The 27282-nt window shown below is 44.6% G+C and overlaps 2 long non-coding RNA genes across 5 annotated transcripts in view; one reads left to right on the top strand and one right to left on the bottom strand.

The window, feature by feature from the left end:
* Window positions 1-27282, bottom strand: part of LOC106021763 — a 106373-nt gene that overhangs the window by 37941 nt on the left and 41150 nt on the right. For 2 of the 4 annotated variants that reach the window (XR_002384427.2, XR_001196938.3), the window contains one exon: window positions 9563-10295. The exons of 1 other annotated variant lie outside the window; for it this stretch is intronic. This is a non-coding gene — a long non-coding RNA (uncharacterized LOC106021763). Of the gene's footprint in view, window positions 1-9562; window positions 10296-27282 lie in introns of those variants that run through there. One more of the 4 variants, XR_005880319.1, reaches the window with a different exon arrangement.
* LOC106021769 overlaps window positions 4323-27282 on the top strand; it is a 30047-nt gene continuing 7087 nt past the window's right edge. The window contains exon 1 of the long non-coding RNA XR_001196943.3: window positions 4323-4975. This is a non-coding gene — a long non-coding RNA (uncharacterized LOC106021769). The remainder of the gene's footprint in view (window positions 4976-27282) is intronic.

Consider the following 27282-nt stretch of genomic DNA (forward strand, 5'->3'; position numbering starts at 1 on the left):
TTTAAGTCAGGGTGTGACATAGCCCTTGGCTGGCCTGGGATTCTGCATAGCTGCCAATGACCTTTGAAATAATGGAACCTCTTTTCAAGCTTGATTGAGATGTGGTGAGATGGATTTTAGGTAAACACAGTCACTTGCATCTTGCATAGGGGACGGTGAGACAGGAGACCCACAGCATTTGTAATCTAATAGCCTTGAACTCCTGATTCTCTTGTCTCTGCCTCCCAAGTGCTGGGATTCCAGATGTTCATCATCACGCTGAGGAGGAAAAGGAAACTTCTAATTGGAGAATCGTCAGAAGGTACTGACAACAATCCAGACACAGAAAATGTTCTGAAAAAAAATCTACGAAACAGTTACTGCGGCATTGCTCCATGACCCATGGAAAGCTTTGCATTAGATGGAAAACTCTTCTAAGAACTGTAAAGACTTTTAACTCCCTCTATCGAATGCTCGACTCAATACAAGTAGGGCCTCTTTGTTCTTCCTTGAGTTATTAAGAACATATGTATTATCTGGGCATGGTGGCTCATGCCTATAATCCCAACCCTGAAGGACAGAGGCAGGAGGATCCCTATAAATTCAATCCACCCTTGGTTACCGAGAAAGATCCCATCATTAGCAACAAAACAACGTGTATCAAACACATGCAACATATGTAGGAATCCAAAACAACCCAAAATGTAAAAGCTGACTTTGTGATGGCTACAATTCATTTGATGAGAATAATCTACAAATGTAATCGGTCACCCATAGCAAACAGTGTGCTTCATCTTTTTATCATCTGCTGTCAGAGAAACTTAGTTCTGCAGACTTTTACTTGACTCGTGATTTTGGAGCTCAATCCACGGTCTCTCAGACTCCTGTGCTTGGACAGAACGTCACGGTGGCAGAAGCACATGGGAGAGCAGCCCCTAATGTAACCCGAAACACACAAAGAGTTGTGTCAGAATATTCCCAAGAGGGGAAAGCAAGGGAGCGCTGAGTAGGACCAATGAACAACTCATAGTGCAGGTGTTTGCAGTTACGAATGTCACTATGTGTCAGTCACACCTTAAGAGGCTGTGCTCTAAATCTTGTAAACAGGTGGTTTTAACCTCGATTGTGGCAGTTCCAGAGTGCTGGGAGAGGCATGCGCTACACACACAGATAAGCTGGATTTTTCCATTCTTAAATGCAGCCATTTCTAAGCACACCTGTGTGTGAAGCAAGGAAGGGCTGTATGAGAGCATGGGTGTCTTCACAAAGCAAGGGAGGGAAGCTGGCATTTGGAAAGCAGAACTGGCCAGATTGGAACTTGGTAAAAACAATCAAACAAACAAACAGGCAGACACCTTTTGCTCTAATGTTTGGCAAACTTTAAAGTCCTTATGCTCATTTTGAAATACAGAACAGCTAGCCATGTGCACCACTTAGCCATATATATTACACGTGGCTGATGAACATGTTCTCTCTCACCTGAAGGACCAACCCTGGAAGCTGGCCTCAAGCTCAAAGCTTACAAGAAGCGGACAATGGCCCTGAGCTTCTGCTCCTTCTGCCTCTAGTGCTGGCATCACAGGTGCAGACTACCAGATTTGGCTTTGGCTTAGATTTTCTTATGTTAGTTGTTGTTTTGTTTTCAATGTCTGACTTTTTTTTCCTGGGCAGACGCAAAAAAAAGCATCTCTCCACCCCAGATGCGGTGCTGAAAACAGAGCATAGAAACGTCCTACCCAAGCCTGCCCACCCCAAGTGACATACTTCCTTCAGCAAGGCTTTACCACCTAGACCTTCCTAAACAGTGCCACTGACTAGGAACCAAGGGTTCAAATACCCAAGCCTATGTGAGGTATGTTTCATTCAAGTAAGTCTATTAACAGCTATGTATTTGCTCTTTGCTATATCTCTTTGATCTAAAGAACCTGTGATGGTCGCTTTTAAGTGTCAACTTGATCCAGAATCACCCAGGATGAGAATTTCAGTGGGAAATTCTCTCTCCATTAGACTGGCTTTCGAGCCAACCTGATGTTGTGTGTTACCTTGATTGTTAATTGAGATAGTGAGACCTGCCCACTTTGGGGGGTACCATTCCCTCGGCAGGGGTCCTGAACTACATATGAATGTGGACATGGAGGTGAGCTCAAGCATGGGTCTGTCGATTGGCCCCGCCCTGTCTTGACTGTGGACATGGCTAGCTGTCTCCAGCTTTCGTTGCTGTCGCTTTCCTGAAACGATGGATAGTAACTTGAGCTAAAACACATTTCTGCTCATTTTATCAAAGTAACAGAAACCAAACCAAGACAGAACCAAATCCTTTCTGAGAAAAAGTCAATACTCTTAAGAGGGGTAAATAAATCATTAACACCATAGCATGCAGTGCTACATTTAGGTAGTTAAGATTTATTATAGGCCTTCCAAGGCCCAACTGCAGGTCTAGGGACAGTAAAGATGGGTCTCAGGAACATTATGCTTTTGTCATTGTTTCACAGGTAAGTGTTAGATAAGTTGACTCTTTGGGGTGGGGCTCAGGCTTGTCGCCTGTGAATTGAAGGGAATGGATTGGAATGGTGCATGGTTTTCTACTGGGAAAGACAAGGACGATGACCAAGTATCTACTGATTCATCTATTTAGATACTTGGGTTTTTTTTTTTTTGCTTGCTTGTATTTTAAACAGGATCTTGCTATCAGCTAAGGCTAGTGCAGTAATCCTTCTGCCTGAGTTTTGGGATTTGGTCATTTTGGTCTGGCTTTGCCACGCTCCTTTTGAAGAGAGCTTCCATGTCCAGAATATTAAAAAATGAATAGTTCTGACAATAGCCCATTAGAAGAGTTTTCAAATTTCCTTAAGAATTATAACCTTTGCTGCTTTCAGTATTCTGTAATTTGACCCTATCTCCTTTGTTTATGTTGGTCTCCTCGAAGAGGAGAGAGAAACCCTGGGTCCAGGTCTTCCGTGGCCGTGGGGTTGTGGGGTGTGGGTGGGAAGAGTTCAGGAGCATGGAAGCCCGTCAAGCTGCTCCCCGTTTTACCAAGCGCTAATACGAGGCACAGGAGAGCCTGCACCACCACTGTGTGGGAAATTTCCCTCTGAGACGTTTAACTTCCGCTTCACAAGTGTCATCGTCTCCAGGGAGCGCTTTCCAAGCCACTTAACAGGAAAGACGTTCAGCCTTTAGTGACCCCGCTGGCCACATCTCAGCAAGCACAGCGGAGTTATGAGAAGTCGCTTTCCCTACAGCACCTTCACCATATGTTTGTAAACACAAGACGTCACGTGCCCTGCTTTGTTCCCTTGGTCTTAAAAGAATATTTTCTGGACTCTTCCTAAAGCATCTCTTAACAAAATTAGAGGAAAAACTTAGAGCACTCTTTAAACGACCCTAAAACTATTAGGAAGCACGAAGCTCACTAACTGATTTGAACCGAGCGCAGCAGGGAAGGTCTGTGACCCTGGCGTTATTTCTCAGACGCGGTCTCTTCTTGGGCTGCCATGTTGTGATACGGTCATTGAAGTCCCCAGTGTTTGAGGCTGGAGAAAAAATGCCCCTCATCCCCCACCCCACTAAACTCTGAACACTCAGTGTTATAATGATGCCCAGGGCTGCAGGGCAGACAGCACAAAATGTGGAAGGCGGATCTTTGGGCCTGTGGGCTTCAGGCTCTCAGCACTGGTCTGGACGAGCAGACTGGACTGAAGCACCACATCCGTTTATGAACAGAGGGACACTGACTAAACAGTAGTTTCCCAGAGACCGGAGGGATGGAAAGTGAGAGAGGTGACGGTGATGTGTGGTTTGGACGTGACAGTGATTGTTGGTGTGGGTGTGACTACCTCTGGCAGGCTCCCACGACCGATGGACAGTTGAAAGAGGGGGTAAAACTCTAGGGGACACTAGGTGGAGGGAGTGTTGGGGACATGGGCTGTGAGACTTACACACGGTCCTGCTTCCTCCCTGTTCCCTCTTGGTCTGCCAACACAGGAGAAATTGCACAGCTGTGGGTCACTCCTGCCCACGTCATCATTGCTGTAATAAACTGTACCCCTTTAAACCAAGAGCCCAAATAAATCCTTGAGTTGTTTTTGCAGGGTGTGCTGCTGCAGTGACAAGAAAAATGGCTGGCAGATGGGGAACTTGGAGACCGAGTCACTGGTAAGACGCGTTTGGCCATGGCATGCCTCTAATGTCCTTGACACTTGTCAGGCTCGTTTGTGGCTTCCAGTTAAGAACAAGTCTCAAATGCAGGCATGGGGTAGATGTCAGTCTTGCCAGCTGCTGTTGTAACCAAGAAAGATTGTTGTGGGATAATCTCTTGGTACACTGTAAAGACGTGTCTCTGTCCAAGGTGCCTTCTGATTGGTTTAAGTGTGGCTCCCCGGTGAAGCCGAGGAGCCTGGTTAGGGATCTGCCGGCTCAGAACAGCGACTGGACCCTGACCTCTGGCAGAGGGTTCCGTCCTTTCAGGAAGCTTTGCCACATCCCGTGTGTACACTGGGTGACTAATTATTTATTGTAGAGCCGCGTGATGGAATGGTGAACAAAGGTTGCCCCTGGCCACCTTTTGTCCGTCGCCACTGGAGCTTCTCCTGTGGGATGGGATGTTGCTGGGAACCCGCCACAGCGTCTGAGGCAGTAATGAACGCCGCTTTATGGTACAGCTCAGAACCCCTGGGCACGTACGGAGGCAGTGCATTACACATATGTACGCCCTGCCTTTCTCGGGCTCAAAAGCGTTCTCTCAACCCTTCTTCCTGCCATCACAGCTGCGGGTGACGTCATGTTGATGTTGGCTTCCGAAGGCCGGCGAGGATCTTGGTGTGATGTACGTGGCCGCACTGTGCTAGGTAACGGGGAAACCACGGTGTACTCATTTACTCTGACCCAGTGATACGGCAACTCACCCAAGCCCACACCAACTGCGGGTCCTTTGTGACTGACAGCTTTCCGAACGTTCTGCTTGCCCTGCTGCTTCCTCTTGGACTGTCTCCATAAGGTTAGTGAGTCCTGCTGTTAACAAGATGGACCTTTATCACAAATTCAGGACTATCTCCTACCCACAATTTGCAAAGATATTTGCAGACAGACCTCTGCCTGGACAGTTTTATGACAAAGTGGCCTTGTGTGTTAATAGCTGGATTGTCAGGTCTCATAACTCATATCCATAAAGAAGAACAAGGAAGAGATGTGCCATTGTTTGTCTCCTGTCCCATGAGTTGTAAGGAGATTAGAGAACAGACTTTTCTAGAGAGGTAGGAAAAAGTGCAATGTAAAGGCCACAAACAACCATTTTAATCTCTACTGGGACTGACTGTGGCAGGAACCTGTGTGAGATAGAATGGTCCAAAGAGTTTCAGGGGAAATAAATTCCACTAAAAGTACTAAAGTTGATGCTTTAAACACATTATGATTTAACCCATTTCAAAAAGTTTGGTTGCACAACCAAAAGAAAAGCAGTGATACGATCATAATTACTTTTATTGCGTTTTAGAGGTCGGCTGTTCATTAAAAGTCGGCCTTAAGAATCCAAGGGTCATCCTGAGGTAGCATTCCATTTTAGACATCCAACACCTTTGTATCCTTATGAATCATCCATACGCTGAACCCAGCAGATGTCTCTCTGTTGGTGCTGACGAGAGATGCTTCCCCTGGTTTTAGCATGCTCATTAGAAGTGCCTGTGCATCAGACATTTTCCAAGGCTGATTTTTTTTATAGCATTAACAACTTTGATTCCGAGGTTTTAAGAAGCTGTGCCATTCTTTCAGAGTACTCTGCATGGCTCAAGTGGAGCTGCTTTCCTAGCCAAACTTCAAAACGTGCTTACACCACACTCATTTTCTCCTTTATCGAAAAAAATATTTGTTTTTATTTGTGTGTGCCTGCATGTGCATGCATGTGTATGTGTGTGTGTGTGTGTGTTGTGTGTAAGCACACACATGTGCATGCTGGTATGCTCACCTGTGCACATGCAGATGGCAGAAGGGGCCTTTATCTCCCTCCTTTATCACCCTCCATCTATTTCTCCGAGGTGGGGTCTCCCACTGAATGCAGGGCTCAGGTCTCAGCTAGACTGAAAGCCACCAAGCAAACCACAGTGACCCTCCTGTCACTTTCTTCTTGGAGCTGGGGTTATGGGAGCTTGTTCTTTATGTGTTGGGATTTGAACTCTGGGCCTTCTGATTTTGGAGCAAGTATTCTTAACTACTGGGCTGCCTCTCCAGCCACAGTCATCTTCTTAAAAGCAAACTTACATCACACAGATAAACATAGGCTTGGTTCTTACTAGGATATGGCTCTTTAAAAAGCTACCAAACTTCAAAAAGTATTTGTATTTTGTATTTATGGATATATAGTCCCCAAAATGTCTTGAATGTAAGACATTCCCTAAAATCTTGAATGTAAGAGACCAAATTCATGGAAAATACTGCATTGTATAAAGAACCAACCTGTTACGCGTTTTGTAGACTGAAAGCTTGGACAAGACCATGAAGATCTAAGGAAAATCTACCTCATTCACGAGGTCCTTAGCTGTAGCAGCCACACTGTTTCCAGCTCCCTCCTTGGATGGGAACTGACACCCATGACAATCCTAGTCTTCTAAGGCTTTCAGACAAAATTCCGTTGGCAAACTGGTTGAACTTGAGCAAGGGTTTTTGTTGCTTTGTCATTGTTTCTGTTCTACTTTTTGAGACAGTCTCTCGCCACGTAGTACAAACTGGCCTCACACTTGTCATGTGGCCTCGACTGGCCTTGAATTTAAGAACTTCCTGCCTGAACATCTGAATGCTGGGATTACATGAATGTGCCGTTACAGAGAGATAATAGGCAGCAGTTTTTAACTTTCGAGGTACTAGTTTCCTCATTTGTAAAGATGTTCAATAGTTTAAAATTTTTTACAGTGAGTTTCACAACTCTAAATCTCTCTCTTTCCCTTGCTCTCTTACTTTTTTCTCAGAAGGGGGATGAGAGACCAAGGCAACATATTTTTAAAAATGAGGTAAATAACAGCAATCATGTTTTGCATAAGCTTGTGGCACTGGGGAAGGAGGATCTAGTCTTACTAAAAAGAATATGAAAATGTATAAATAAATGTGAAATGTTCAGGACAATTAAATAAGGTACATGGAATTCTGGGAGCAGAAAAAGAACTAGAAACACAGAACACAATTCTTTGCTTTTTTTTTTCCTTCCCTCTCTTTTGTTTAGTTTTTTTTTTCCTTCAGCAAAGATTAGGCACAAATTGCTTTTAAAACCTATCAGTGGCTGTTGGCTGGTTCTGGACGTTCTAATAGGCATGTCCTATTCACTCCCTCACCCCAGCGACCCCCTAGCCTGTAAAATCCTGGCTGTCCTGGAACTTACTTTGTAGACCAGGCTGACCTTGAACTCAGAGAGATCCACCTGCCTCTGCCAAGTTCAGTGACTGAAGGTGTGCGGCACCAGGACCCGGCGAAGTCAGGGTCTTGATCCACCTTGTTCGCCTCCAGACCGGGGTTCCCATAATCTACTTTTTGTGTGCTCCCTGTAAGTACTTCCTGAGTAACAGCGGCATAGAGGAACTGCATCTGCAGCCAAGGTGCTAAGGGAAGCCGGGAAAGGACGTTGCACACACTGTGGTGTGGTCTTTCCTTCCCACTCAGGCAGTCCAGAGCCTTGCTTCTGGGAACAGCAGAGACGTAGATCCAAGGGAACCGGAGCTATGGGGGCCACACATTAAGGAATGATGGGGATGGGATGGAGGATGAAGACGAGGGACGACTTGGAGATTGTCTGGGGCTTCTGTTTTTTGTGGCATTGAGTAAAGCCAAGCGTGTGGGAGGTGGAGCAGTGCGGAGCAGCGCATTGGGTTCAGATGCAGATGTACCACCGCTCTGAGGATGGCGCCGCCAGGCGGCGAGGAGCTCTCTAGGTGTCCTCTGTCTGGGTCCGCCAAGCAGACTCATCCACGGCTTCCTCCCTAACAAACACCTCTTCCACGCCCCACTCGCTGTGATTTGGGGCTTGGACTCGTCTCCAGGTAGACCTGGCTACATAACAGACATCTTACTTACTGGTTATCGGTTCAGGAACTGGCGCCCGAAATGATTCCCGTGACTGACAAGCAAAGGATTGTTTTCAGGAAGTTTCTTTCTTGGGTTTGGACCCAGAAGCCTACAGCAGCGACAACCTCGTGTCTCTCCTACAGCTGCTAGGATGCCTAACTGTGAGATGTGATGAACCCTAGACTTCAAACGCTAGAGAGAACCTGCTTTCATGATGGACATCACCGTCTTGGGAGCTCATTCTACCTCTAGTCTGTCTTTTAGGTGTTTCTGTACAGCTCGTAACACTTGGGTAAAGACCTTGCTGTTGGTAGTTGAACACCTCCTAGATGAAACAGCTAGAGGCACTGGATGACCAGCCAAAGGGACACTAAAGCAAGGGATGTTGTAGACATTACACAGCAGCAACGGGATGGAGATGGAATTCTGCAAACATGATGCCCACGATGGCATCTAATTATGAGTTCTAGTTTGATCAGGATTTGTTCTAAGTCAAACTCGATCTCTGTCTGTCCTTCAGCTAATAGTCTTGCATCTGCAATTATTCTGAAAGTCACAGATATATTGGTCATGATGTATTGGTCATGATGTATTTAATTATCGTCATTGTATTTTGTGGGTATGGGCTTATTCCACCTAATTGTATGGCTGATCGGAGTCTGAGAGCATATTTGTACATTCATGAAGATGCGCAGTTGTGGGAGGATGACTTAAAGACTGGGCATGGAAGTGTTGAAGAGAAAACAGGAGCCCTAATGCTTCATGGTACATCTTTGTCTACTTCATTAATGACCATCGTGTGGAATGTGTGAGATAAAGTATTGTAATGCACAGTGAAGGTCAGCTGGCACAGTGGTGGGCTATGGAAATACACCAACATGTATGTTTACTGAACTTTCCTACCGCTGATTAGCTCTGCTCCTCGTCTCTGGAATTCCATCATTTGTCTCTTCTTTTCCTTTACTCTTTTCCTTTGCTGGGATCCGGGGCCTTGGTCTCATGGTAGGAGGGCTGATGGGGGAAGTCCTTCTGTGTATGTGTTTCTTATATCGGTTGATGAATAAAGCACTGTTGGCCAATAGGGGGGCAAGATGGGTGGGACTAGGAGTCGAGGAGGATTCTGGGAAATGTAGTCAAGGGTGAGGAGTGGCCATGTGATTCCAGGAAGAGAGGACACGTGAGGCTGGCTGCGTCCTTGGTAAGATAAGAACTTGTAAAAATATATGTTAGTAGTCATGGGTTAATACTTAAGACAGAACTAGCCAATGAGAAGCCCTGGTCATTAGTCAACAGCTTTGTAACTAATAGAGTCTCTGTGTGTTATTTGAGGTTGATGTTACTCTGGGACCAGGCTGGCAGGAAGAATTCTGGCTATAGAGGTCACTTGAAAAAGATTTTGGACAGTCTCACTATATAGTACAGGTTGCCTTGGAGCTCATGACCCTCTTACTTTAGTCTAGCAGAGTGCTGGGACTATAGGCATACACTACCATGACTAGTCTCATTTCTTTTGAGATTGGGGCAGGGTAGTATTCTAAAATACTTTCAAGTTGGAAGCATTTTAATTCATATACTGACAGTCATCACAATGCAGTGATAAATCTAATTTTAAAAATACATTATTTTTAAATACCATATTGAATTGATGAAGAGACCACACTGACAAATGTTTCTCAGGCCCACAACAGTCTAGTTCAACCCTGCTATGAACTTTTCTCTAGGGGAATTGTGTTATTTCTCTTTCATTGTTTTCTCCATCTTCATCTTTCTTTTTTCCCCTCCTCCTCACTCCCTATTTTTAAAAGAGATAATGGCAAAATGAAATATAGTAAGAGAAGACAAAAAAAAAAAAACACCACACTGGAGCTGGACAAGGTAACCCAAATAGAAGGAAAATAGCCCCAAGAGCAGGCACAGGGATCAGAGACCGAGTCATTCACATGCTCAGGAGTCCCATTAAAACACTAAGCTGAAAGTTAGTTTATATGCAGAGGACCTGGTGGAGGTCTGCTTCAGTCTCTTGGGGTCCATGTGAGGCCTGTGTAGTTGTTTCAGAGGCCCTTGTTCTCCTGGTTGTCATACATCCCCTCCAGCTCTTACCCTCTTTCTGCCTCCTCTTCCACAGGGTACCTGGATCTCTGAGAGGGAGGGAGTTGATGGAGACCTCCAATTTCGACTGTCTCTCCACATAATGTCTGGCTATGAGTTTCTGCTTTTGCTCCCATCTGCTGCTGGAGGAGGCTTGCCTGATGATGGCTGGATAAAGCACTGATCTATGGGAATAGCAGAGTATCATTAGGATTCATTTTATTGACTTTTTTTTCAGACCAGTAGCGTTAGGTTTTACCCTAGGTCTCTGGGCTGTCTAGTCTCTGGATCCTTGTTCTTTGTCACCCAAGCTGTGTCACGTGTGGGCTTCTTCATGTGGAGCAGGCCTAAAGTCCAATCAGGCTTTGGTTGGCCGCTCCCTCAAGGTCTGCGCCACCATTGCCCTGGCTTTTCTGGCAGGGGAGACAGATTGTAGGTCAAAGGTTTTTGTGGCTGGGTTGGTAGCCAGCCGAGTACCTTCTTTCATCAAAGACACTAGAACATAGGTCTCCCCACTCCTTTGTTGGGGTTATGATTCTCCTGTCTCCAACATGTTCTTGTTTTTATCCATTTGACTTAGCCATGAGCTGGAAAACAACAACACCAAAAACAAAAACAAAACCACCCCGATAAACAGCTTGTCCTTCCCTTATGCTGGCTTTCCTGCCCCAGCTGGCTGGTGCTGTGTGCCTTCCGCTGTCAGGATGGAGACTCCAGCTCCTTTCTGAATGAATGACAGAACAGAACAGAGAGGAAGCCTCTGCTGAGGCTGCAGATGGGAACCTGGATCCCGGAAAAGGGCGTGGACACTCTGGGCTTCTCACCCTGGAGCGCAGTTAAGTGCTGACCTCACCCTAGATGTTTGGAGGTCTGTGAGAGCTCTCTGGAGACAATAAATGCCACCCCGCCTCTCTCTCTCTCTCTCTCTCTCTCTCTCTCTCTCTCTCTCTCTCTCTCTCTCTCTCTCTCTCTCTCTCTCTCTCTCGGAATGCAGTTCTGAGTGTCATCTATGTATTAATTCTTGGCCTCAAGCCAAGTTATTATGGGGGTGGGTTGCAGGCTGCTATTTAGGTCTTGTTGGATAGAGGTTTAAGCTGTTATTTTAGGACAGTAAGAGGTAGGTTTGACTAATTTTGTATGATCAAGTTTCCTATTATGAGCTGTCTTTTAAAACCCACTTTTGAGATGTCATCATCCACAGCTCACGGAGAACTTACTGTTCAAAGCATTCCTTGGCCCAAGGGAATTTTCATGCTTGGGTAGTTTTTTTAGTCTTATTGTTTTCCCATTTATCTGACTTAGGATCCTCACTGCTTCTTAACTTTCACAAATGAATTAGTTTAAAATAAAGCAACATGGACGAAGAAAAACAAAAACCAGTACCAGATCCCATCCTCCAACCTCACTGCTGACTCTGGAGAGGGTCATGTAAAGAAATAAGGTGGAAAGTTTCCTGTTTCATGACTGCCTTCGATTCTAATGATTTCTTGAAGACGTTTAAAACAAAGGACAGTGTGCAGACCTTTACAACTGCTCTCTCTAAACTCTTGCAGTCTATAGGCCTCTGATTGGCCATAAAAATTCACACTGATTAGCAAGATAATTTCCAGATGTCTACTCTATGCATGAAACTAAAATGTAGTGAAAGTGAAAACTTATTTAGGTGCTTTTCATAGAACGACTCATCCCCCTTTCTCTACCCACTTTGCCAAAGATCTCTGTTGCAGTTAAACCTCTTCCTAATTTTAACCAGAGGAGAGAAAGCTGAGCTCATGAATGTGTTGGGTTGATCAATCATTTCCATTTCATCATCTGGGCGGAAACTGACACAGAATTTGCAAGACAGGATAGAGAACTGGTGTAAGTAAATCATTGGGTTTGTATTCACCGGCATGAAAAGGAATGACAAGGATTATAACGGACAGTAAAGTTAAGCCTTCGGGGAGGATCAATACATTATGGTAAGTCGGGATATGAGCCCCTCTTTCTAGGTGTTAGGAATCGAAATGGTAGATTTGTGACAATAGATGCCATGTATCAACTCTAATGTGACAGAGCAGCTGGGGAAGAGAACCATGCCAGGTGATGGGAGGAGACAGGGACTCCAGCACATAAGAAAGCAGCTCAAGGGTGCGTGTCACGCAGACACTGTTAAACTACATCAGTGAGAAAAGGAGCTGGCAAAGCCATCACACAGGGTCGTAAAGCAGGGTGGAAGCTTGGGAAGAGGAAGAAAGGAAGCTGACTTGACAGGGAGGGAAGGAAGGAGCGTCAGAAGGAGAACACACCGCTGTGACGGCTGCTAATAACCTACTCCTCATGAAAAATGCATAATGCTGGATGGCGACGGGGTCCCTCCTCCCTCCCTCTATTTTGATTTGTGCGTCTATAGCTCACAAAGCCCACTGGGGAAGCCGCTACGGATTCAAGAGCCTCTAGAATGAGCGGCTGGAGACTGGCGTTCCAATAGACACCGAGCGCAGTATAAATAATTAAATACATCAACCAACATTTAAATTCAAGCCAACCAACATTTATTGAGTGTGTATTCCCAAAATACTCATGTATCGGCATTTTGACAGAAAAGCAAACCCCTGGTGAACCGCAGTGGAGATGCAGGGTAAAAGACGTACAGTCGCCGCTGTTCACTGTGCTTTGGAGTAACGGGCTGGGCGAATCTGATGAGTAGCTGTACCGCAACCACATTTTTGTCTGTGTATACAGACACATTTCTCTTTTGCTGAAAGGTTCGCGGATTCTTAAAATCTAGCTGTGGGTCCCCTCATTCAAAACCTTGGCGTGGTTGCTGAGTTTAAGAAAGATATTACTAACAGCCTGAGGAGTTATTGGCATGGTGGGCATTGAGACAGAAACAGAAGCCCCCTTTTTCTGAAACCTTCAGTAAAACAACATTCTCGGTTTTCGAACAGAATCGTTTTGTTATGTATAACCATATTATCATGGTCTAGAAAATTAAAATGTACGTAATAGGCCTTAGAGATGGTTCAATGGGGAAGACACTTGTCACGTTCAAGGACCTGAGCTCATCCAGCTTTAGAAGGGTTTCCCTTGTGCTGTTAAGCTGAGCATGAGTTTCTGCTACAAGGCTTTGTGCTACATATTTAAGTTCAGGTGTTATTACCAACATTGATAATCGCAAAGCCAAAATGTATCGTGTCTCAAAAGTTGAAGATGTTTTCTCTCCTGGAATTTCAAATATTCATCTAGGATCAATGCTCTACGTAAAAATGAACAAGGATGTAAGTTTCCTACGTATGCAAATTTGTTCATTGTTAATAAATGGTAACATCATGTATACACCAAAAAAAAAAAAAAAGATCTGAACTCTATTCCATGGTCCCAGTACCACGTGGTCAAGAAAAGAACCAATTCACCTTCCAACACACACACACACACACACACACTGTAATTAAAAAAAATAATGTATACAATACAAAAAAATAGAGTGTGTTGGATTGAGCATTAAAAACAACAGTGTTCAAATGGAGATCAAAAGTGAACAGACCTTAGAGTCTCTTGACAGATATAAACCACAATTTTGTAACTTTCTGGAGGCCACAATTAATATTAAAGAAGGCTTACTGGTAAGAATAAAACAAACTATAAAGTGAAAATGAATCTACTTTTTGTATGAGCAGTTAGGATGTAGTCAGCTAAAACTAACGGGAAATCCACCTACGAGCGGCTTACGGGCCTCTGTGGCTGTTTCCCACGTGACCAGATAGAGGTAAGCGTTTGCTGTAGGGAACCAAAGGCGGACAGGAAAGGTCCATTTTTTTGAGTATTGGGTTTTCATCCCACACAGAGCTTCTGCACCTCATGAGCTGCCTTGACTACTGTCTCACATTGGTGGCCATGGGGGGAAGGGGGAGGCTCTGGGGAGAGAAGCAGGAAGCAGCCCAGTGCCTTCTTCATCTGTGTTTGTCATCCTGGAAACACCCTTGCAGATGAACTCTTGTGCTTCCAGGCCAGAGTGGGGTCACGTGAGTATCACTGGCTGCAAGGGACCAAGGAGATGAATGGTCACCTTTGGGGCCTTTTAAAGAAACAGGGAATGCTTCGAGCTTAGTACTTTCCACACAGGACATACAGTTCTCATATTCTGTAACATTTAGTGTATATGTACATGCATATGTATGTGTGAGTGTTATATATAATGTAATAATAAACAATGTCATCCCTGAGTGTCCTGGGAAAGATGTTACCGTGTGGATGCTCTAGACCAGCAGTTGTCAGCCTGTAGGTTGGGAGTTGAACGGCCCTTTCACAGGGGTCACCATCAGGAAACAGATATTTACATCATGATTCATAACTAGCAAAATTACAGTTATGAAGTAGCAACAAAATCATTTTTTTCAGTCGGGGGGGTCACTACAGCACGAGGAACTGTATTAAAGGGTCCCAGCTTTAGGAAGGTTGAGAAACTCTGCTCTGGCTTATGACTCCAGATTATGACCCAGCCCCAGCCCTGCTGGACCTGTGGTGGAAAATTCCATCCCACTCTGTGGCTCTCCATGCTCTTTTCTCTGGGCTGACAGCTCCGGCTAAGGCACAAATCTGGACAAAGGAGGTCTTCAAGGAACAGCCCCGATATGATCTGGTGTAATTCAAGGGTTATAGTTAGCTTGTTTCCTGGATGTAAGGACAGCAATGTCCTTGAATCACAGATCTGTAAACGTATTTCTTACAACTGGACTTTGAATAGTAACACAGCCACCAGGAGCTAAAGGCTGTAATCTCCAAGGTAAACCTACCTAGATTGCAAAAGCCAGCGTTGCTGAAGTGAACAGAAGGGCATACTTGGTGGCTAACCAGTGATAGCGTCAGGTCAAGGGACCCTCATAAAAACTCAGGAGCATAACCAAGCTTTGTGTCCAATGAATGACTGTTGGTGGCTGGTTGAGATAAGCCCAAGAAGTTATTCTTCTACTATATTGCTCTAGGGTTCATCGTGATTCCAGTGACAGTCTGTCAACCTACCACATCTAGGTAATTCTATTGCTGGCTAGGAGACTTTTCCCTTTGTATCTCCAGATCGTGTTTCCCTCCTCCACTTTGTCTCTAGGGGCTCCCGTAGCCCAAGCTGGTTCCACACTTACTATCCATTCAAAGGGGATTCTGAGCTCCTGTCTTAGCTAGAGCTTCTATGGCTGTGAATGAAACACAGGCCAAAAGCAACCGGGGCGGGGGGAAGCGTTTATCTGACTTACATATCTCAGTCCATTGAGGGATGAGAATGTGAGAGAGAAACCTGGAGCAGAGACTGAAGCAGAGGCCACAGACGAGTGCTGACTCAGCCTGTTTTCATACACAGCCCAGCACCCGCTGCCCAGGGACTGCGCCCCTCACACTGTGCTGGGACAGCCCACATCAATCCTTAGTCAAGGAAATGCCCCACAGACTTCCCTACAGCCCAGTCTTATGGAGGCATTTTTTTTCAGTTGAGGTTCCCTCTTCCCAGATGTCTCTAGCTTGTGTCAAGCTGACATAAAAACCAAGTGACCACCACAGGCCCTGGCCTGCGCCTGTCATCTCCCAAGTGCTAGAATTAGAGTCAAAATACACTGGTTTGTGCACTCCATCTCAGATCATGCGCTCTCTCTCTCTCTCTCTCTCTCTCTCTCTCTCTCTCTCTCTCTCCCTCCCTCCCTCCCTCCCTCTCTCTCCCCCTCTCTCTCTCTCTCTTTCTCTCTCTCTCTCTGTCTCCCTCTCCCTCTCTCTCTCTGTCTCCCTCTCCCTCTCTCTCTCTGTCTCTGTCTCTCTCTCATGAGACAGGGTCTCTAATAACCTAGGCTGGCCTTGAACTCACAATGTAGTTGAAGATGACCATGAACTCTGACCCTCTTACTTCCCCTCCCAAGTGCTGGGATTACGGGCATGTGCCATCATGCCCGGTTTGTTCCAGATCATGTTATATCTCTCTTTTTAGCTTGTAATTGACAGATATTAATTATATATACTGATGGATTTCACGCTAACATTTTCCGTATATGTGTGTATATATATACATGTATATGTATATAGCATTTTGACCACAGTCACCCTCCCCCATTACTCTCTGCACTCTTCCTCCAACTCCTGCTGATCTCTTTTCCCTTCCTAGTGATTCCTCCTTCTGCTTTCATGGTGTATGTACACGTGTACCACAATGAGTGCAGTTAGGGTAACTTACAGGAATGTGGGTGCGGGGTGAATCGTAGGCCCATGGGTGGCTTACCCGTGGGTGCACCACCGAAGGAAATCTCTTCCCTCCTGTTAGCTGGGAGATGTGAGGCCTTGTGAGCCATCCCGAACACACACACACAAGGTGGGATCTTAGTGGGTCTAACCTCATACAGTAAACACAGTGCTGTCCGTTCAAGAGTGCGGTGGCCATGATGCCGTAACCAGAAAGCAGAACTCAACAGCTCTCCACTCTCTCCTCTGGCTCTGACATCCCTTCCTCTTCTTCTGAGATACTCCCTGAGCATTGAAGAGGGTGATGGAGATGTTTCATCTGGGGCTCAGCTTTCAACCATGACTAGTTATGAGCCTGTGCAGTACCCGCCATCCACTGCCAAAAGAAGCTGACATCCCTGCCCAAAGTTGACGCAAATGTCAGAGAGAAGGCCTCCGCGCTATCCTTTATGTTACAGACCTAGGTCTGATTATTTAAAACCTTTAGGAACAGCGTCGTTTATTGAACATGGAGTAGGACATGGCAGGTGATATTTAGAGAATAGCTCTGCACAGTGATATCAATGCTAGCACTTGGGGTTATGATCAGTAGTCATTTCTTGCAATGTTTGAAAGTTTAACTGCTCGGCAAATGGATGGCGCTAGAAATCCTGAGTGAGGTAACCCAGTCACAAAAAGACAAACATGGTATTGTCTCACTCATATATGGATTTTAGACATGGAGCAGGGGAGTACCAGCCTACAATCTACACTGCCAGAGAGGCTGGGAACCTGTGAGGACCCTAAGAGAGGCATATATGGTCACCCCACCCCGGAGAAGAGGAAGGGGACAGGATCTCCTGACTGATGAAGTCCACAAAAGCAGCTGACATGAACAAGGGGGGAGCTCATGGAACCCAGACTGATGACTGAGAGGCCAGCATGGAACTGATCCAGACCCCCACGCCCCTGCCCCCCACCCCCCCAGCCCCGGAATGTAGATGTCAGTAAGGAGGCCTTGGCAATCTATGGGGCCTCTGGTAGTGGATCAGTATTTCAATATTTATCCCTGGCATTTGAATGAAGTGACAGACTTTGGAGATCCCCCATGGAGTTCCTCACCCTCCCTGGGGAGCGGAGGGGGGATGGGATATTGGGGGGTTGGTGGGGGGCAGGGTAGGAGGGGAGGGGAGAGAGAGCTGGGATTGACATATGACACAGACTTGTTTCTAATTTAAATTAAAAAAATAAAAAAAGAAAGTTTAACTGCTCAAAGACCAGAATAATAAGGAGTTAGATAAAACATTAGAGAATAAAGGTTAATAGGAAAGAAACTGTAACCTTCCCTTGAGGAACTTGTTTTGGGGACAGAAATATACGAAGCCTCTGAGAAAGGACGTCAGAGCACTGTTCAGCATTGTGTGTTACAAAGCAGTGAGGACTCTCTGGCAGAACAAGCTATCATCTAGTGATAACGCGTTTGTGTGTGGTTCTATTTTAAAGCCTCTGGCTTTGGTGACAGGGCAATGTCCAAGATCCATTTTATAATGAGAAGTGCTAATAACTGGCAAGTGAATTTTTCCTCACATAGAACTGGAAAGTATATCTGTGAATACTCCTCTACCTCTTGTAATTAAGATACATGTTGTTGCTTTTTTATTAGAAACATAATTTACTGTTTTTATTGCTGTCAGTATAAGGAGACATTTTCATCTTGTTTGTGGCCTATGGAAATAGTATGATTCAATTTACACACTTGCAAGAATAATGAAAAGTTAAAGTTGAAAAAGGTAAGCAGAGAGAACAAAAAAAAAGCTCTCTTTTGTCAAATAAATTAAAGAAATTAAGACAGGGATTTTTGAATTATCTAGGAGGAATAAAATTCCAGGCAAAGACTTATAGATGCCATGTCTGGAAACAGGGACCAAGCTTCTTTTTATCCCCACTATTAGACTTTAAATTCTCCTAGAGTAAAAACTGTTCTTCAGTTGTTCATTTGCTAAATCAATAACCATGGACACTTAAAGATAAACAAGGAAGTTTCTGCTCTACTAGAAAAGAAATAGTGTTTATTTTAAAATCAAAAACCACAACAAAAAAGACACTATAACAGAAGATAGACTGTTCTAAATCCGTCCACCACAAAATAGAGCGAGCACTTGGTACTCTTTTGTCTTAGTGTTGACTTGGGGTGGAACCCCAGGGCTACCACTGAGCTACAGCCCCTGGTCTGGCCTCTGGTCTGGTGTTCTTAGTGAGGGGCTGTAAGGTGTCAGAAGTCAGCTTTTTACAGGACGACACTTGACCGGATGCGAAGGGACCAGCAGCATTTGCCATGTGGAGATGAGAAGAGCATGTGAGAGGCGGGAGGGGGTGGGGGAGAGCAGTGTCACAAAAGAAATGCTGACTGTGGAGAATAGAAACCAACCAGTCTCCCTGACCCAGGAGAGCTCAAGCGCCGAGGCAGAGGCTGATGCTGCTGTGAGCATGAGCTGAGGCTGGGGACTGGTGTGCGGATTTACGGTTGATGATCTAATTAAGCCACTGAGGATCAGAACGCAAAGCCAGCCACAGCCATAGAAGCTGGGCAGTGGTGGCGCACACAGAGATGGATCTCTGTGAGTTCAAGGCCACCCAGGGCTACAGGAGAGTGAATCAGTCTAAAAGAGAAAAACAGATTTCACGCCTTTAATTCCAGCACTAGAGAGGTGTATAAGATAGTAGCCGGTCTTCAGCAATTAGTGTCCAGCCACACTGGGGACAGGACCCCCAGCCTTGGTAGAGGTAAGAGCTCTCTCATGACTTGGCTGCTTTGCTTCTCCGATCTTTCAACCTGAACCCCAATATCTGTCTCTGAGTTTTTATTAATCATGCTACAGACTGGACAGTCTGTCAGGTTTGAATTAAGGCACTTGAACCTTATTTGATAGATAATGAGGGGAAGCTGATGGTTTTCTGAGCACCTTATAGACGTTGAAGACATAATAGTTTCAAGGGAGATGCGACAAATGGCACCCCAGTAGGTGCTCGAAACTGCAGTTAGCGTCAGACGCCTTCTGTGTTCTTTCTTATCCCTACACTCATAATAAAGTTCAGTTATAAAATAGTATCAGAGTAATAAGCATTTAATATTATGTTTAATAACAAACATAAATAACAATAAGCAATTAGCAACAGCTAAAATTATTGGGCTCAGTGGGTAAAGGTAGCTGAGAACATGATCAATCCCTGGGAACCACGTGGCAGAAGAGACAACCAATTCCCAGAAGCTGTTTTATAAACCTTACGCACACCATGGCAATGGTGGTGCCTCCCCCATGTAAATAAATGAATAATTAAATTAACAAATGGAATTGAAAACCTAAAGACAAAACTATGAAATGCCTTAATCTAAACTATTTAAGAGTTAAGAAGTCTTTATTTCTAGTATTTTTTTGTCTAATTTTTAGAACATTAGCTAACCATGGGTAATTGAAACCATTGAAGGCATAAACCTTGGATAGTTACTGTCACACATTTTAGAAGAGGAAGAGTCAAGGTGATCTGAAACAGTCCATCACTGCATACTTCAAAGTATCTAATATCGTGTTCACATATAATAAATGACAATATGTAGTGGCATCTTGTTGACAGTGGACTTGTGGTGGTGGCCTCATCCTAGGCCATGGCTTCAGGTGTGCAGCTAGAGCATATTAGGTTCAAGACTTAGGCTTTCCAGAATAGGACGGCTATCAGAGTGATCTCTGATGTTACCTTTACCATTGGACTGGACACTTAGTATGTGTTTCTTTCTTAATGTGGTTTTTGCTGGTTGTGGGTCTAAATTTGTATATGTTTTTGCATTTCTTTCTCCTGGATTATACTTGACATTTGTTATCATTGTACATAGTTTTGTATCAGGTTTAAAATCCTCTTATTTAAACAAAAAGTGGAAATGTAGTGGCATCTTGTTTTGCCAGTGAACTTGTGGTGGTGGCCACATCCTAGAGACGTGGTTTCAGGTGTGCAGATGTGACCCCTTATAAGGAAGAGGGGGAGTTGGCCCACTCTCTTGGGCTGGGGTCGGAGATCAGGAAGGGCAGAGAATGCATCTTCGGGAGCAGGAAGGTGGTTACTTACCGAAACTTGTGTAAGTCCTTCCCCAACACATACCTGTGAATCATTTCCCTGGGTCATGTGGACTCCTTTAAACCCACCTTGAACAGTAGTTTTAAGTTGGCTGAAAAGAAACCATCAGCACAACTGTGTATAGCAGTGTACACTGCAGTTTCATCATTCTGGAGGGAAGGCAGGAAGACTGCTGTGAGTTCAAGGACAGCCCGGGCTACATAAAGAATCTGAGGCTGTTTGGGATACCACAGTGAGATCATTTTTTTTTCTAAAAGCACAGCAAAAGCTTGTCAGTAGGAAAGTCGTCCGTGGGAAGTGTTGACTGTGTCTGAAAGCTCTGTGAAGAAGCAGAAACGAGCACTCCGGGACCTCTCCTGCATACTCCAGCATCACAGGGGCAGCAAGATTACCAGCTGCATTTTCTAGGCTTCCTTCCTGAAGCACTTTAAAAGAAGTCCAGGAAGCAAGATATGGAAGGTGAAATACAGCAGAGAACACTCAGACTACTGTGTCAAAGGCACGCTCTGGCAGAAATGAGTTTTTGTTGTAAATAAAAAAAAACAAAAAACAGCCAGGTGTTGGTGGCACACAAAACAAAAAAACAAAAAAAAAACAAAAACAAAAACAAAAAAAAACAAAACAAAAAAAAACAAACAAAAAAACCCAAAAAAACAAACTTCATATTCTGCTGTTTAATGACATGGGTTAACTGAGCCTGGTGGCTGTTTATCATTTCCATTCTTTTTGAATGGAATCATTTTGAGACAGAATCATTCGGCCAGGAGGTCCTTGAACTTCATAAACAGCCAAGCATGACTTTGATCCTCCTGCCTCCACTCCTCCAGGCCTGGGGCTACAGGCATGGGCCACCATTGTCCAATTTCTGAGGGTGCCATGGGCTGAACTCAGAGCTTTGTAACTGTTAAGCAAGCACTCTATCAACTGAGCCACAACCCCAGCCCTTAACAATGATTTCCTGACCTCTGGTGCACAGTTTCAGGATTATAATCTCAAAACCAAATAGTCACATGACTAGCTATTGGCCATTCAGCTTTTTAATTAAACCAGTCAGGGGACGTAGGAAGTCAAGGTGAAACAGCAACACACCTTTGCGTAGTTAAAGTAAGATTCTGTAGCATAAACAAATGTAACATCTTTACATAGCTAAAATAATATTCCACAACAATATTGGGCATTTGTAAATCTTTTTGAGTTTTAATAAAATAAAACTGCTTTCATCATTTTGCTCCTAATTCCTCTCAAACCATTCCCACATCAAATGAAAATCAGCCAAATGCTCTAAGAATCCTAGTTGGAAGCTGTAGACTTGCCACAGCTCCCTTACTAACATTATTGGCTGTAGGTTCTCCTTAAGTGTCTGCCCCATACCCTTCAGAAACAACCCTGGCTTCACCTGCCCCTCTACCCCCTGGAAGCTTCTTGCGTGCACCCGCTACTTTAGTGAATGGCAGTTATACACAAGGGCACCTCAGTGTTGGAGAGGGACTGCCTGCTGCCTGCCAAGGGCAAGTGTGGACACACAAGGCGGGATCAAGTAAAACTTCACATCAAAGAGAGCCCTGCCTGGGCTTGCCAAGAGCAGGCTGCCCCCGAGCCTCTCACTGTAGCCCAGTTAGTGTTCTTAAGGCACAGGGGCCAACACTGTCCTAGCCATGCCTCCCCCATTCAACTGGCACTCCCCTTCTCTTTGACACCCAAAGCTCAGGGCACCCTTCAGTCTGGGCTCCATCACGTGAATACAGCAGAGTGTGAAATGTTCACAACACATAGAAATATCCCTGCTTAAGGTCTCAGGGGTCAAAAACACACAAGCAGTAAACTGACCTATTGGAGAGGGGCAGGAACAGCAGGGCAGAGGCAGGGCACGTGACAACCAGTGTTGAAATGGACCCTGTCCCTGGGACCAGAGGGGAGAACAGTGTGGCAGGCTTGAGCGTGACTCTAGCTGAACCTTACAGTCAGTGAAAGCTCACACTCTATAGCATCCAGGAGGGGACAAACTCATTTTATAAGCTGAACGTGGATGAGGGAAAGCAGAAAAGGGATCTGGTGGGGATGAAGGAGTCAGGGCCTTCAGAAAACAAGAAAGGCTTTCTGTTCTCAACACTCATAGACTCTCCTCGAGAGATCCAGCCACCACCAAAGCACCATGGGAGTTCAAATGTTTTCAAGTCAAATATTGTGAGAGCTAGAAGGAGAATAAGCTCTTTTAAAAATTACTATTATTTTTAGCCATAAGAGGGAAATTTAAAAAATTTTTTGTAACTCTTTATTTTGAAATAATTTTAGGCTTAGAAAAGAGTTACAAAAATAGTAAGAGTTCCTTATGACCTTCACTCGGCTCCCTCCAATTGTAACATCTAACACAACTGTGGATTTGTGAGAACCAGCGCACTGCCAAATTACTTTCTGAATGAAGAAAATCTAAGACTCAGAAATATCAGGGGCTTCTCCAGCCACACGGTCGCTTAGGATAATTGTACCTGCAACTCTGGGCTTCTGTGCCACGCATGGAAGGTTGACTCACAGCGTAGCTAGCGTTGTGCAAGACAGTCCATGGTCAGAGCACACATAGGTCTGCAGCCTTGTCAAGCACAGTATTTTTAACAGGGTGACTTAGGCCTTTGCCCAAGATCTTCCACTGGACTGTTCCAACAACTTCCCAGAACGGGAGCAATTAGAGAAAAAAGAAGAAAGAAGAGAGAAAAGAGTCCAGAGAAAATGTCAGACTCCTAAGAGTGGGGAGGAGGTGGAGACAGTGTCTCTCACCTTCTTATCTTCTGAGCATTTTGACTGAACACTGAGTTATGTTCTGTTTGGTTTTGTTTTCTTAAGACAAGATATCTCTGTGTATTCTAGGCTGTCCTGGAACTAGCTCTGTAGACCAGGCTGGCCTTGAACTCAGAGATCTGCCTCCCTCGAATTAAAGGCATGTGCTTCTACTACTGATCCTTCCATTCTTAACCAGGGGTTCATGGAGGGAACTCAGGTGTTCAGTGGTGGGAACACAATTGCATCTTTTACTCATTGAAGCAAGTCAGACAATGGCCCATAACAGTCCTGTAAACACCTGAACTTCGTCACTGACAGAAATGAATCCATATTACATCATCGATGTAGATATATTGAAATACCTGTACCTTCAATACCACTTTTAAATGATTATATTTCTTCTGTCTGCGTGTGTGTGTGTGCTCCTAGATTTTGATGTTACATGAACATGCATGTCATTATGCCAAAGATTTTTTTGTAAATGTTTATAACAATATTTTAATGTAACTGGATTCCTTTATAATTCTGTTACACTTAATGAAACAATCTTAGTCATTGTCTTTTGCTACGAAGAGACATCATGACCAAGACAACTCTTACAAGCATTTAATGGGAGCTTGCCTATAGTTTCAGAAGGGTACAGTATTGTGGCATGCGTGACACTGGAACAGTAGCTGAGAGCTACATCTTGATCCTCAGGCAGAGAGAGAGAGAGAGAGAGACAGAGAGAGAGAGGGAGACAGAGACAGAGATAGAGAGACAGAGACAGAGAGAGAGAGAGAGAGAGAGAGAGAGAGAGAGAGAGAGAGAGAGAGAGAGAGAGAGCGCGAGCGAGCGCTGGGTCTGGCACAGGCTTTTGAAACCTCAAAGCTCATCCTCAGTGACGTACTTTCTCCCAATAAGTCCATACCTCCTAATCCTTCTAATCTTTTCAAACATTTCCACTCCCTGGTGACTAAGCATTCAAATATTTGAGCCTATGGGGACCACTCTTATTAAACCACCACAACAACTAAAGGTATTACAGTAAGAGATCTACAGACTTGACCCACCTGTCAAGCGGGGTTTTTAGCAGGTTAGGAGTGAGTGAGTGAGTGAGTGTTGGGTTACCAGTAGACCACTAGATCCCAAGTCCCTGCCCCATCCCCTGTGGGCTGAATGACAGAGATGCTTCTTTGTCAGTCTGGGTTGGATAGTAGCCAGTGTTCTTTGCTAAAATCTATGCTTATAATTCCAGGATGTGTCGGCTATTGAGAGCTGGTGTGACTATATTACAAAATGCAACAGAAAGAATCTATTGCTGTTAAAAATGAAGGGCTCTAGGGAGTTTGTGTTGCTTATTTTAGGAAGGTGGTCATCTTCTGTCCTGTGATGGAGGTTGACTCTTCTCAAGGACTAGTTTACGTGTAAGGAAATCAATCGCCTTGAAGCTAAGTTTGCTTGGTAAAAATTCAGAGTTACTGTTAAGCAGATAATGACATTTTAAAATCTGAAGGTGCCATTTTCTACTTCTCAAATAGACCCTGAATTTCAAAGACAACAACCACCAAGATCAGCCAGATGTGAATGAAATAAGTATTTCCTTCCTTTCTTCTAAAAAATGTATTACTGCTGTGTGAGTACGATGTATCTGTGTGTGCACACACTATGGTGTGTGTGTGTGTGTGTGTGTGTGTGGTCAGAGACAACTCTGTAGACTCTCTCCTTCCCTCTGTGTGTGTGTGTGTGTGTGTGTGTGTGTGTGTGGTCAGAGACAACTCTGTAGACTCTCTCCTACCCTCTGTGTGTGTGTGTGTGTGTGTGGTCAGAGACAACTCTGTAGACTCTCTCCTTCCCTCTGTGTGTGTGTGTGTGTGTGTGTGTGTGTGTGTGTGTGGTCAGAGACAACTCTGTAGACTCTCTCCTTCCCTCTGTGTGTGTGTGTGTGTGTGTGTGTGTATGTGTGTGTGTATGTGTGTGTGTGTGGTCAGAGACAACTCTGTAGACTCTCTCCTTCCCTGTGTGTGTGGGTGCCAGGGCTGGAGCTCAGGCAGGCATCTTGACCCTGAAATAGCTGTTTGCATAAGCTGCTCAGAAGGCCAAAGTCTCTCTGTGTCTGTCTGTCTCTCTGTCTCTGTCTCTCTGTCTGTCTCTGTCTCTCTGTCTCTGTCTCTGTCTGTCTCTGTCTCTCTGTCTGTCTCTGTCTCTCTCTCTCTGTCCTGGAACTCTGTGTTTACCAGGTTGACCTTGAATTCATGGAAACCCCTCCCGACACCCCGCCTCTACCTCCTGAGTGCTGGAATGAAAGGCGGAGTCCCCATGCCTAGCTCAAATGCTTGTCAATCCACTCACTCCACTTCTAGTAATTTACTTATATTCAATGTTACAAAGATGATTTTTAAAGACATCCTCCAAAATATCATTTGAAGCATTAAAAAGCTAGAGACAACATGAATGCTAACACGCTATACACAGATATATATATATATATATATAAAATAAAGTATGCTGTATTCCAGGATGAACTGTTTTACGCTTAATTAAGATGAACAATCGTTTTGAGAATATTTGGTAGCAGGGAAAATATGTAAACAAGCCCAACTTAAATGAAGAACATAAAACTGTATGCTTATAATAACTCCATTTTAGCTTGAAAATACGTGTTGCTTCTCTCTTCGATCTTACATTTATGCATATGTATGAAAATGAGTGTATGTAAAAGATGGGAAAAATGAGTGAAAGCATGAATATTGGTAGTCTGGGGTGGAGACTTTTTTTTTCTTTTATCCGCTTCTTTTCCACATCTCCGGCCTTAGGCAGCAAGAGGACTCTGTTTCTGAAGAGCGAGCTATGCCCAGGCAGATGCCTGTTTGCGTGGACTTCTCGTTGCTCTAGCTGAGTTTGTTTTGCTGGTTGCTACTGAGTGTTATTTTCCCCTAACCTTTGCTCCTTTTCTCTACCCTTGGCTTCCAGATGTCTGATTTAAGCAAGTTCAGGGCTCCCGTGAGCATTTCCCCCGCTAGCTTGAACAGAAAGTCCAGAAACTGCAGGGAGGTCTGCCAATCAGAGACTCGGCACAGCCGTGCAAGTCACACACCGCAGGTCTCCCGGCCGCGTGGAAACAGTTCAGTGAGGGAATTTAGTATCTATAGACAGAGCAAGGGGGCGGGACGGGGGGTGAGCTTGAAATTCGGTGGGATGCGAGGTGGCATCTGGCCTCTTCTGTTCCCGCTTGTGACGGCTTCAGTTGGGCACTGGATACGTGCTGTCAGTGTCAGGAAGAGAAACGAAAAGAATTCTACAGCTGCTCAACCTTCTGGTAGCATCTGGTGACAAGCGACATTATTTCCAACTTCCGGAGTTTGTTAGCGTGACATCTACAAGTTGGCTATAAAATGGGCCCGTTTAAGTAAAGGCTTAGCTTTATATGGACTTTACCTTGAAAATGAGAAGTATGAAGTTTTGTTTTGTTTTGTTTTGTTTCAAATCTCCCTCCTGTTTGTTAATATTGTCTGTTCCTTGAAATTACACAGAGAATTCTGAAAACGCTAGATTCTGTTTCTGCTCTTTCTTAAGCTTGGATCAATTTTCTCCTGGGTGAAGTTTAAAATAATAAAAAACTGGGAAACCATTTACTAAGCGCCTCCTGTTGCATAGCAATGTAAACAAACAGGCCCCTTTCCTCTGCTGGAACATCCAGTGAAACAAACCACAAAGGTTGTGTTTGAAGAAGATGATTTCCAAGACTTTTTTTTAAAAACTTCCTTTTAAAAAAAAGTTGTTTTTTTTTCCAGGCAAAAGCACTCAGTTGACTTTTCAGTGGAATTGCACTTGTACCATTGCATGGGTTAGAAAATGCTTACGTTATCTGGGTATGGCGGAGGGGTATCTTGAAATTTGAGGACAGCCTGGGCTACACGCAAGGCCCAGGTCTCAAAGCAACAACAAGAACAGTAAAAACAGGGAAGCTCTTCCTTTTTTTGTGTGTGCCCAGAAGTCCTGGGCTGGACACAAGCCACCCAACACAGGAAAAGAACAGAGGCAACCAGAGCCGGCCTGGCTACCCAGGCTGCCTTGCCTCCCTGCAGGACCACCTTGTGTCCCTCCGCCCTT

Source organism: Mesocricetus auratus, unplaced genomic scaffold, assembly GCF_017639785.1.
Source record: "Mesocricetus auratus isolate SY011 unplaced genomic scaffold, BCM_Maur_2.0 Super-Scaffold_100011, whole genome shotgun sequence".
NCBI lineage: Eukaryota > Metazoa > Chordata > Mammalia > Rodentia > Cricetidae > Mesocricetus > Mesocricetus auratus.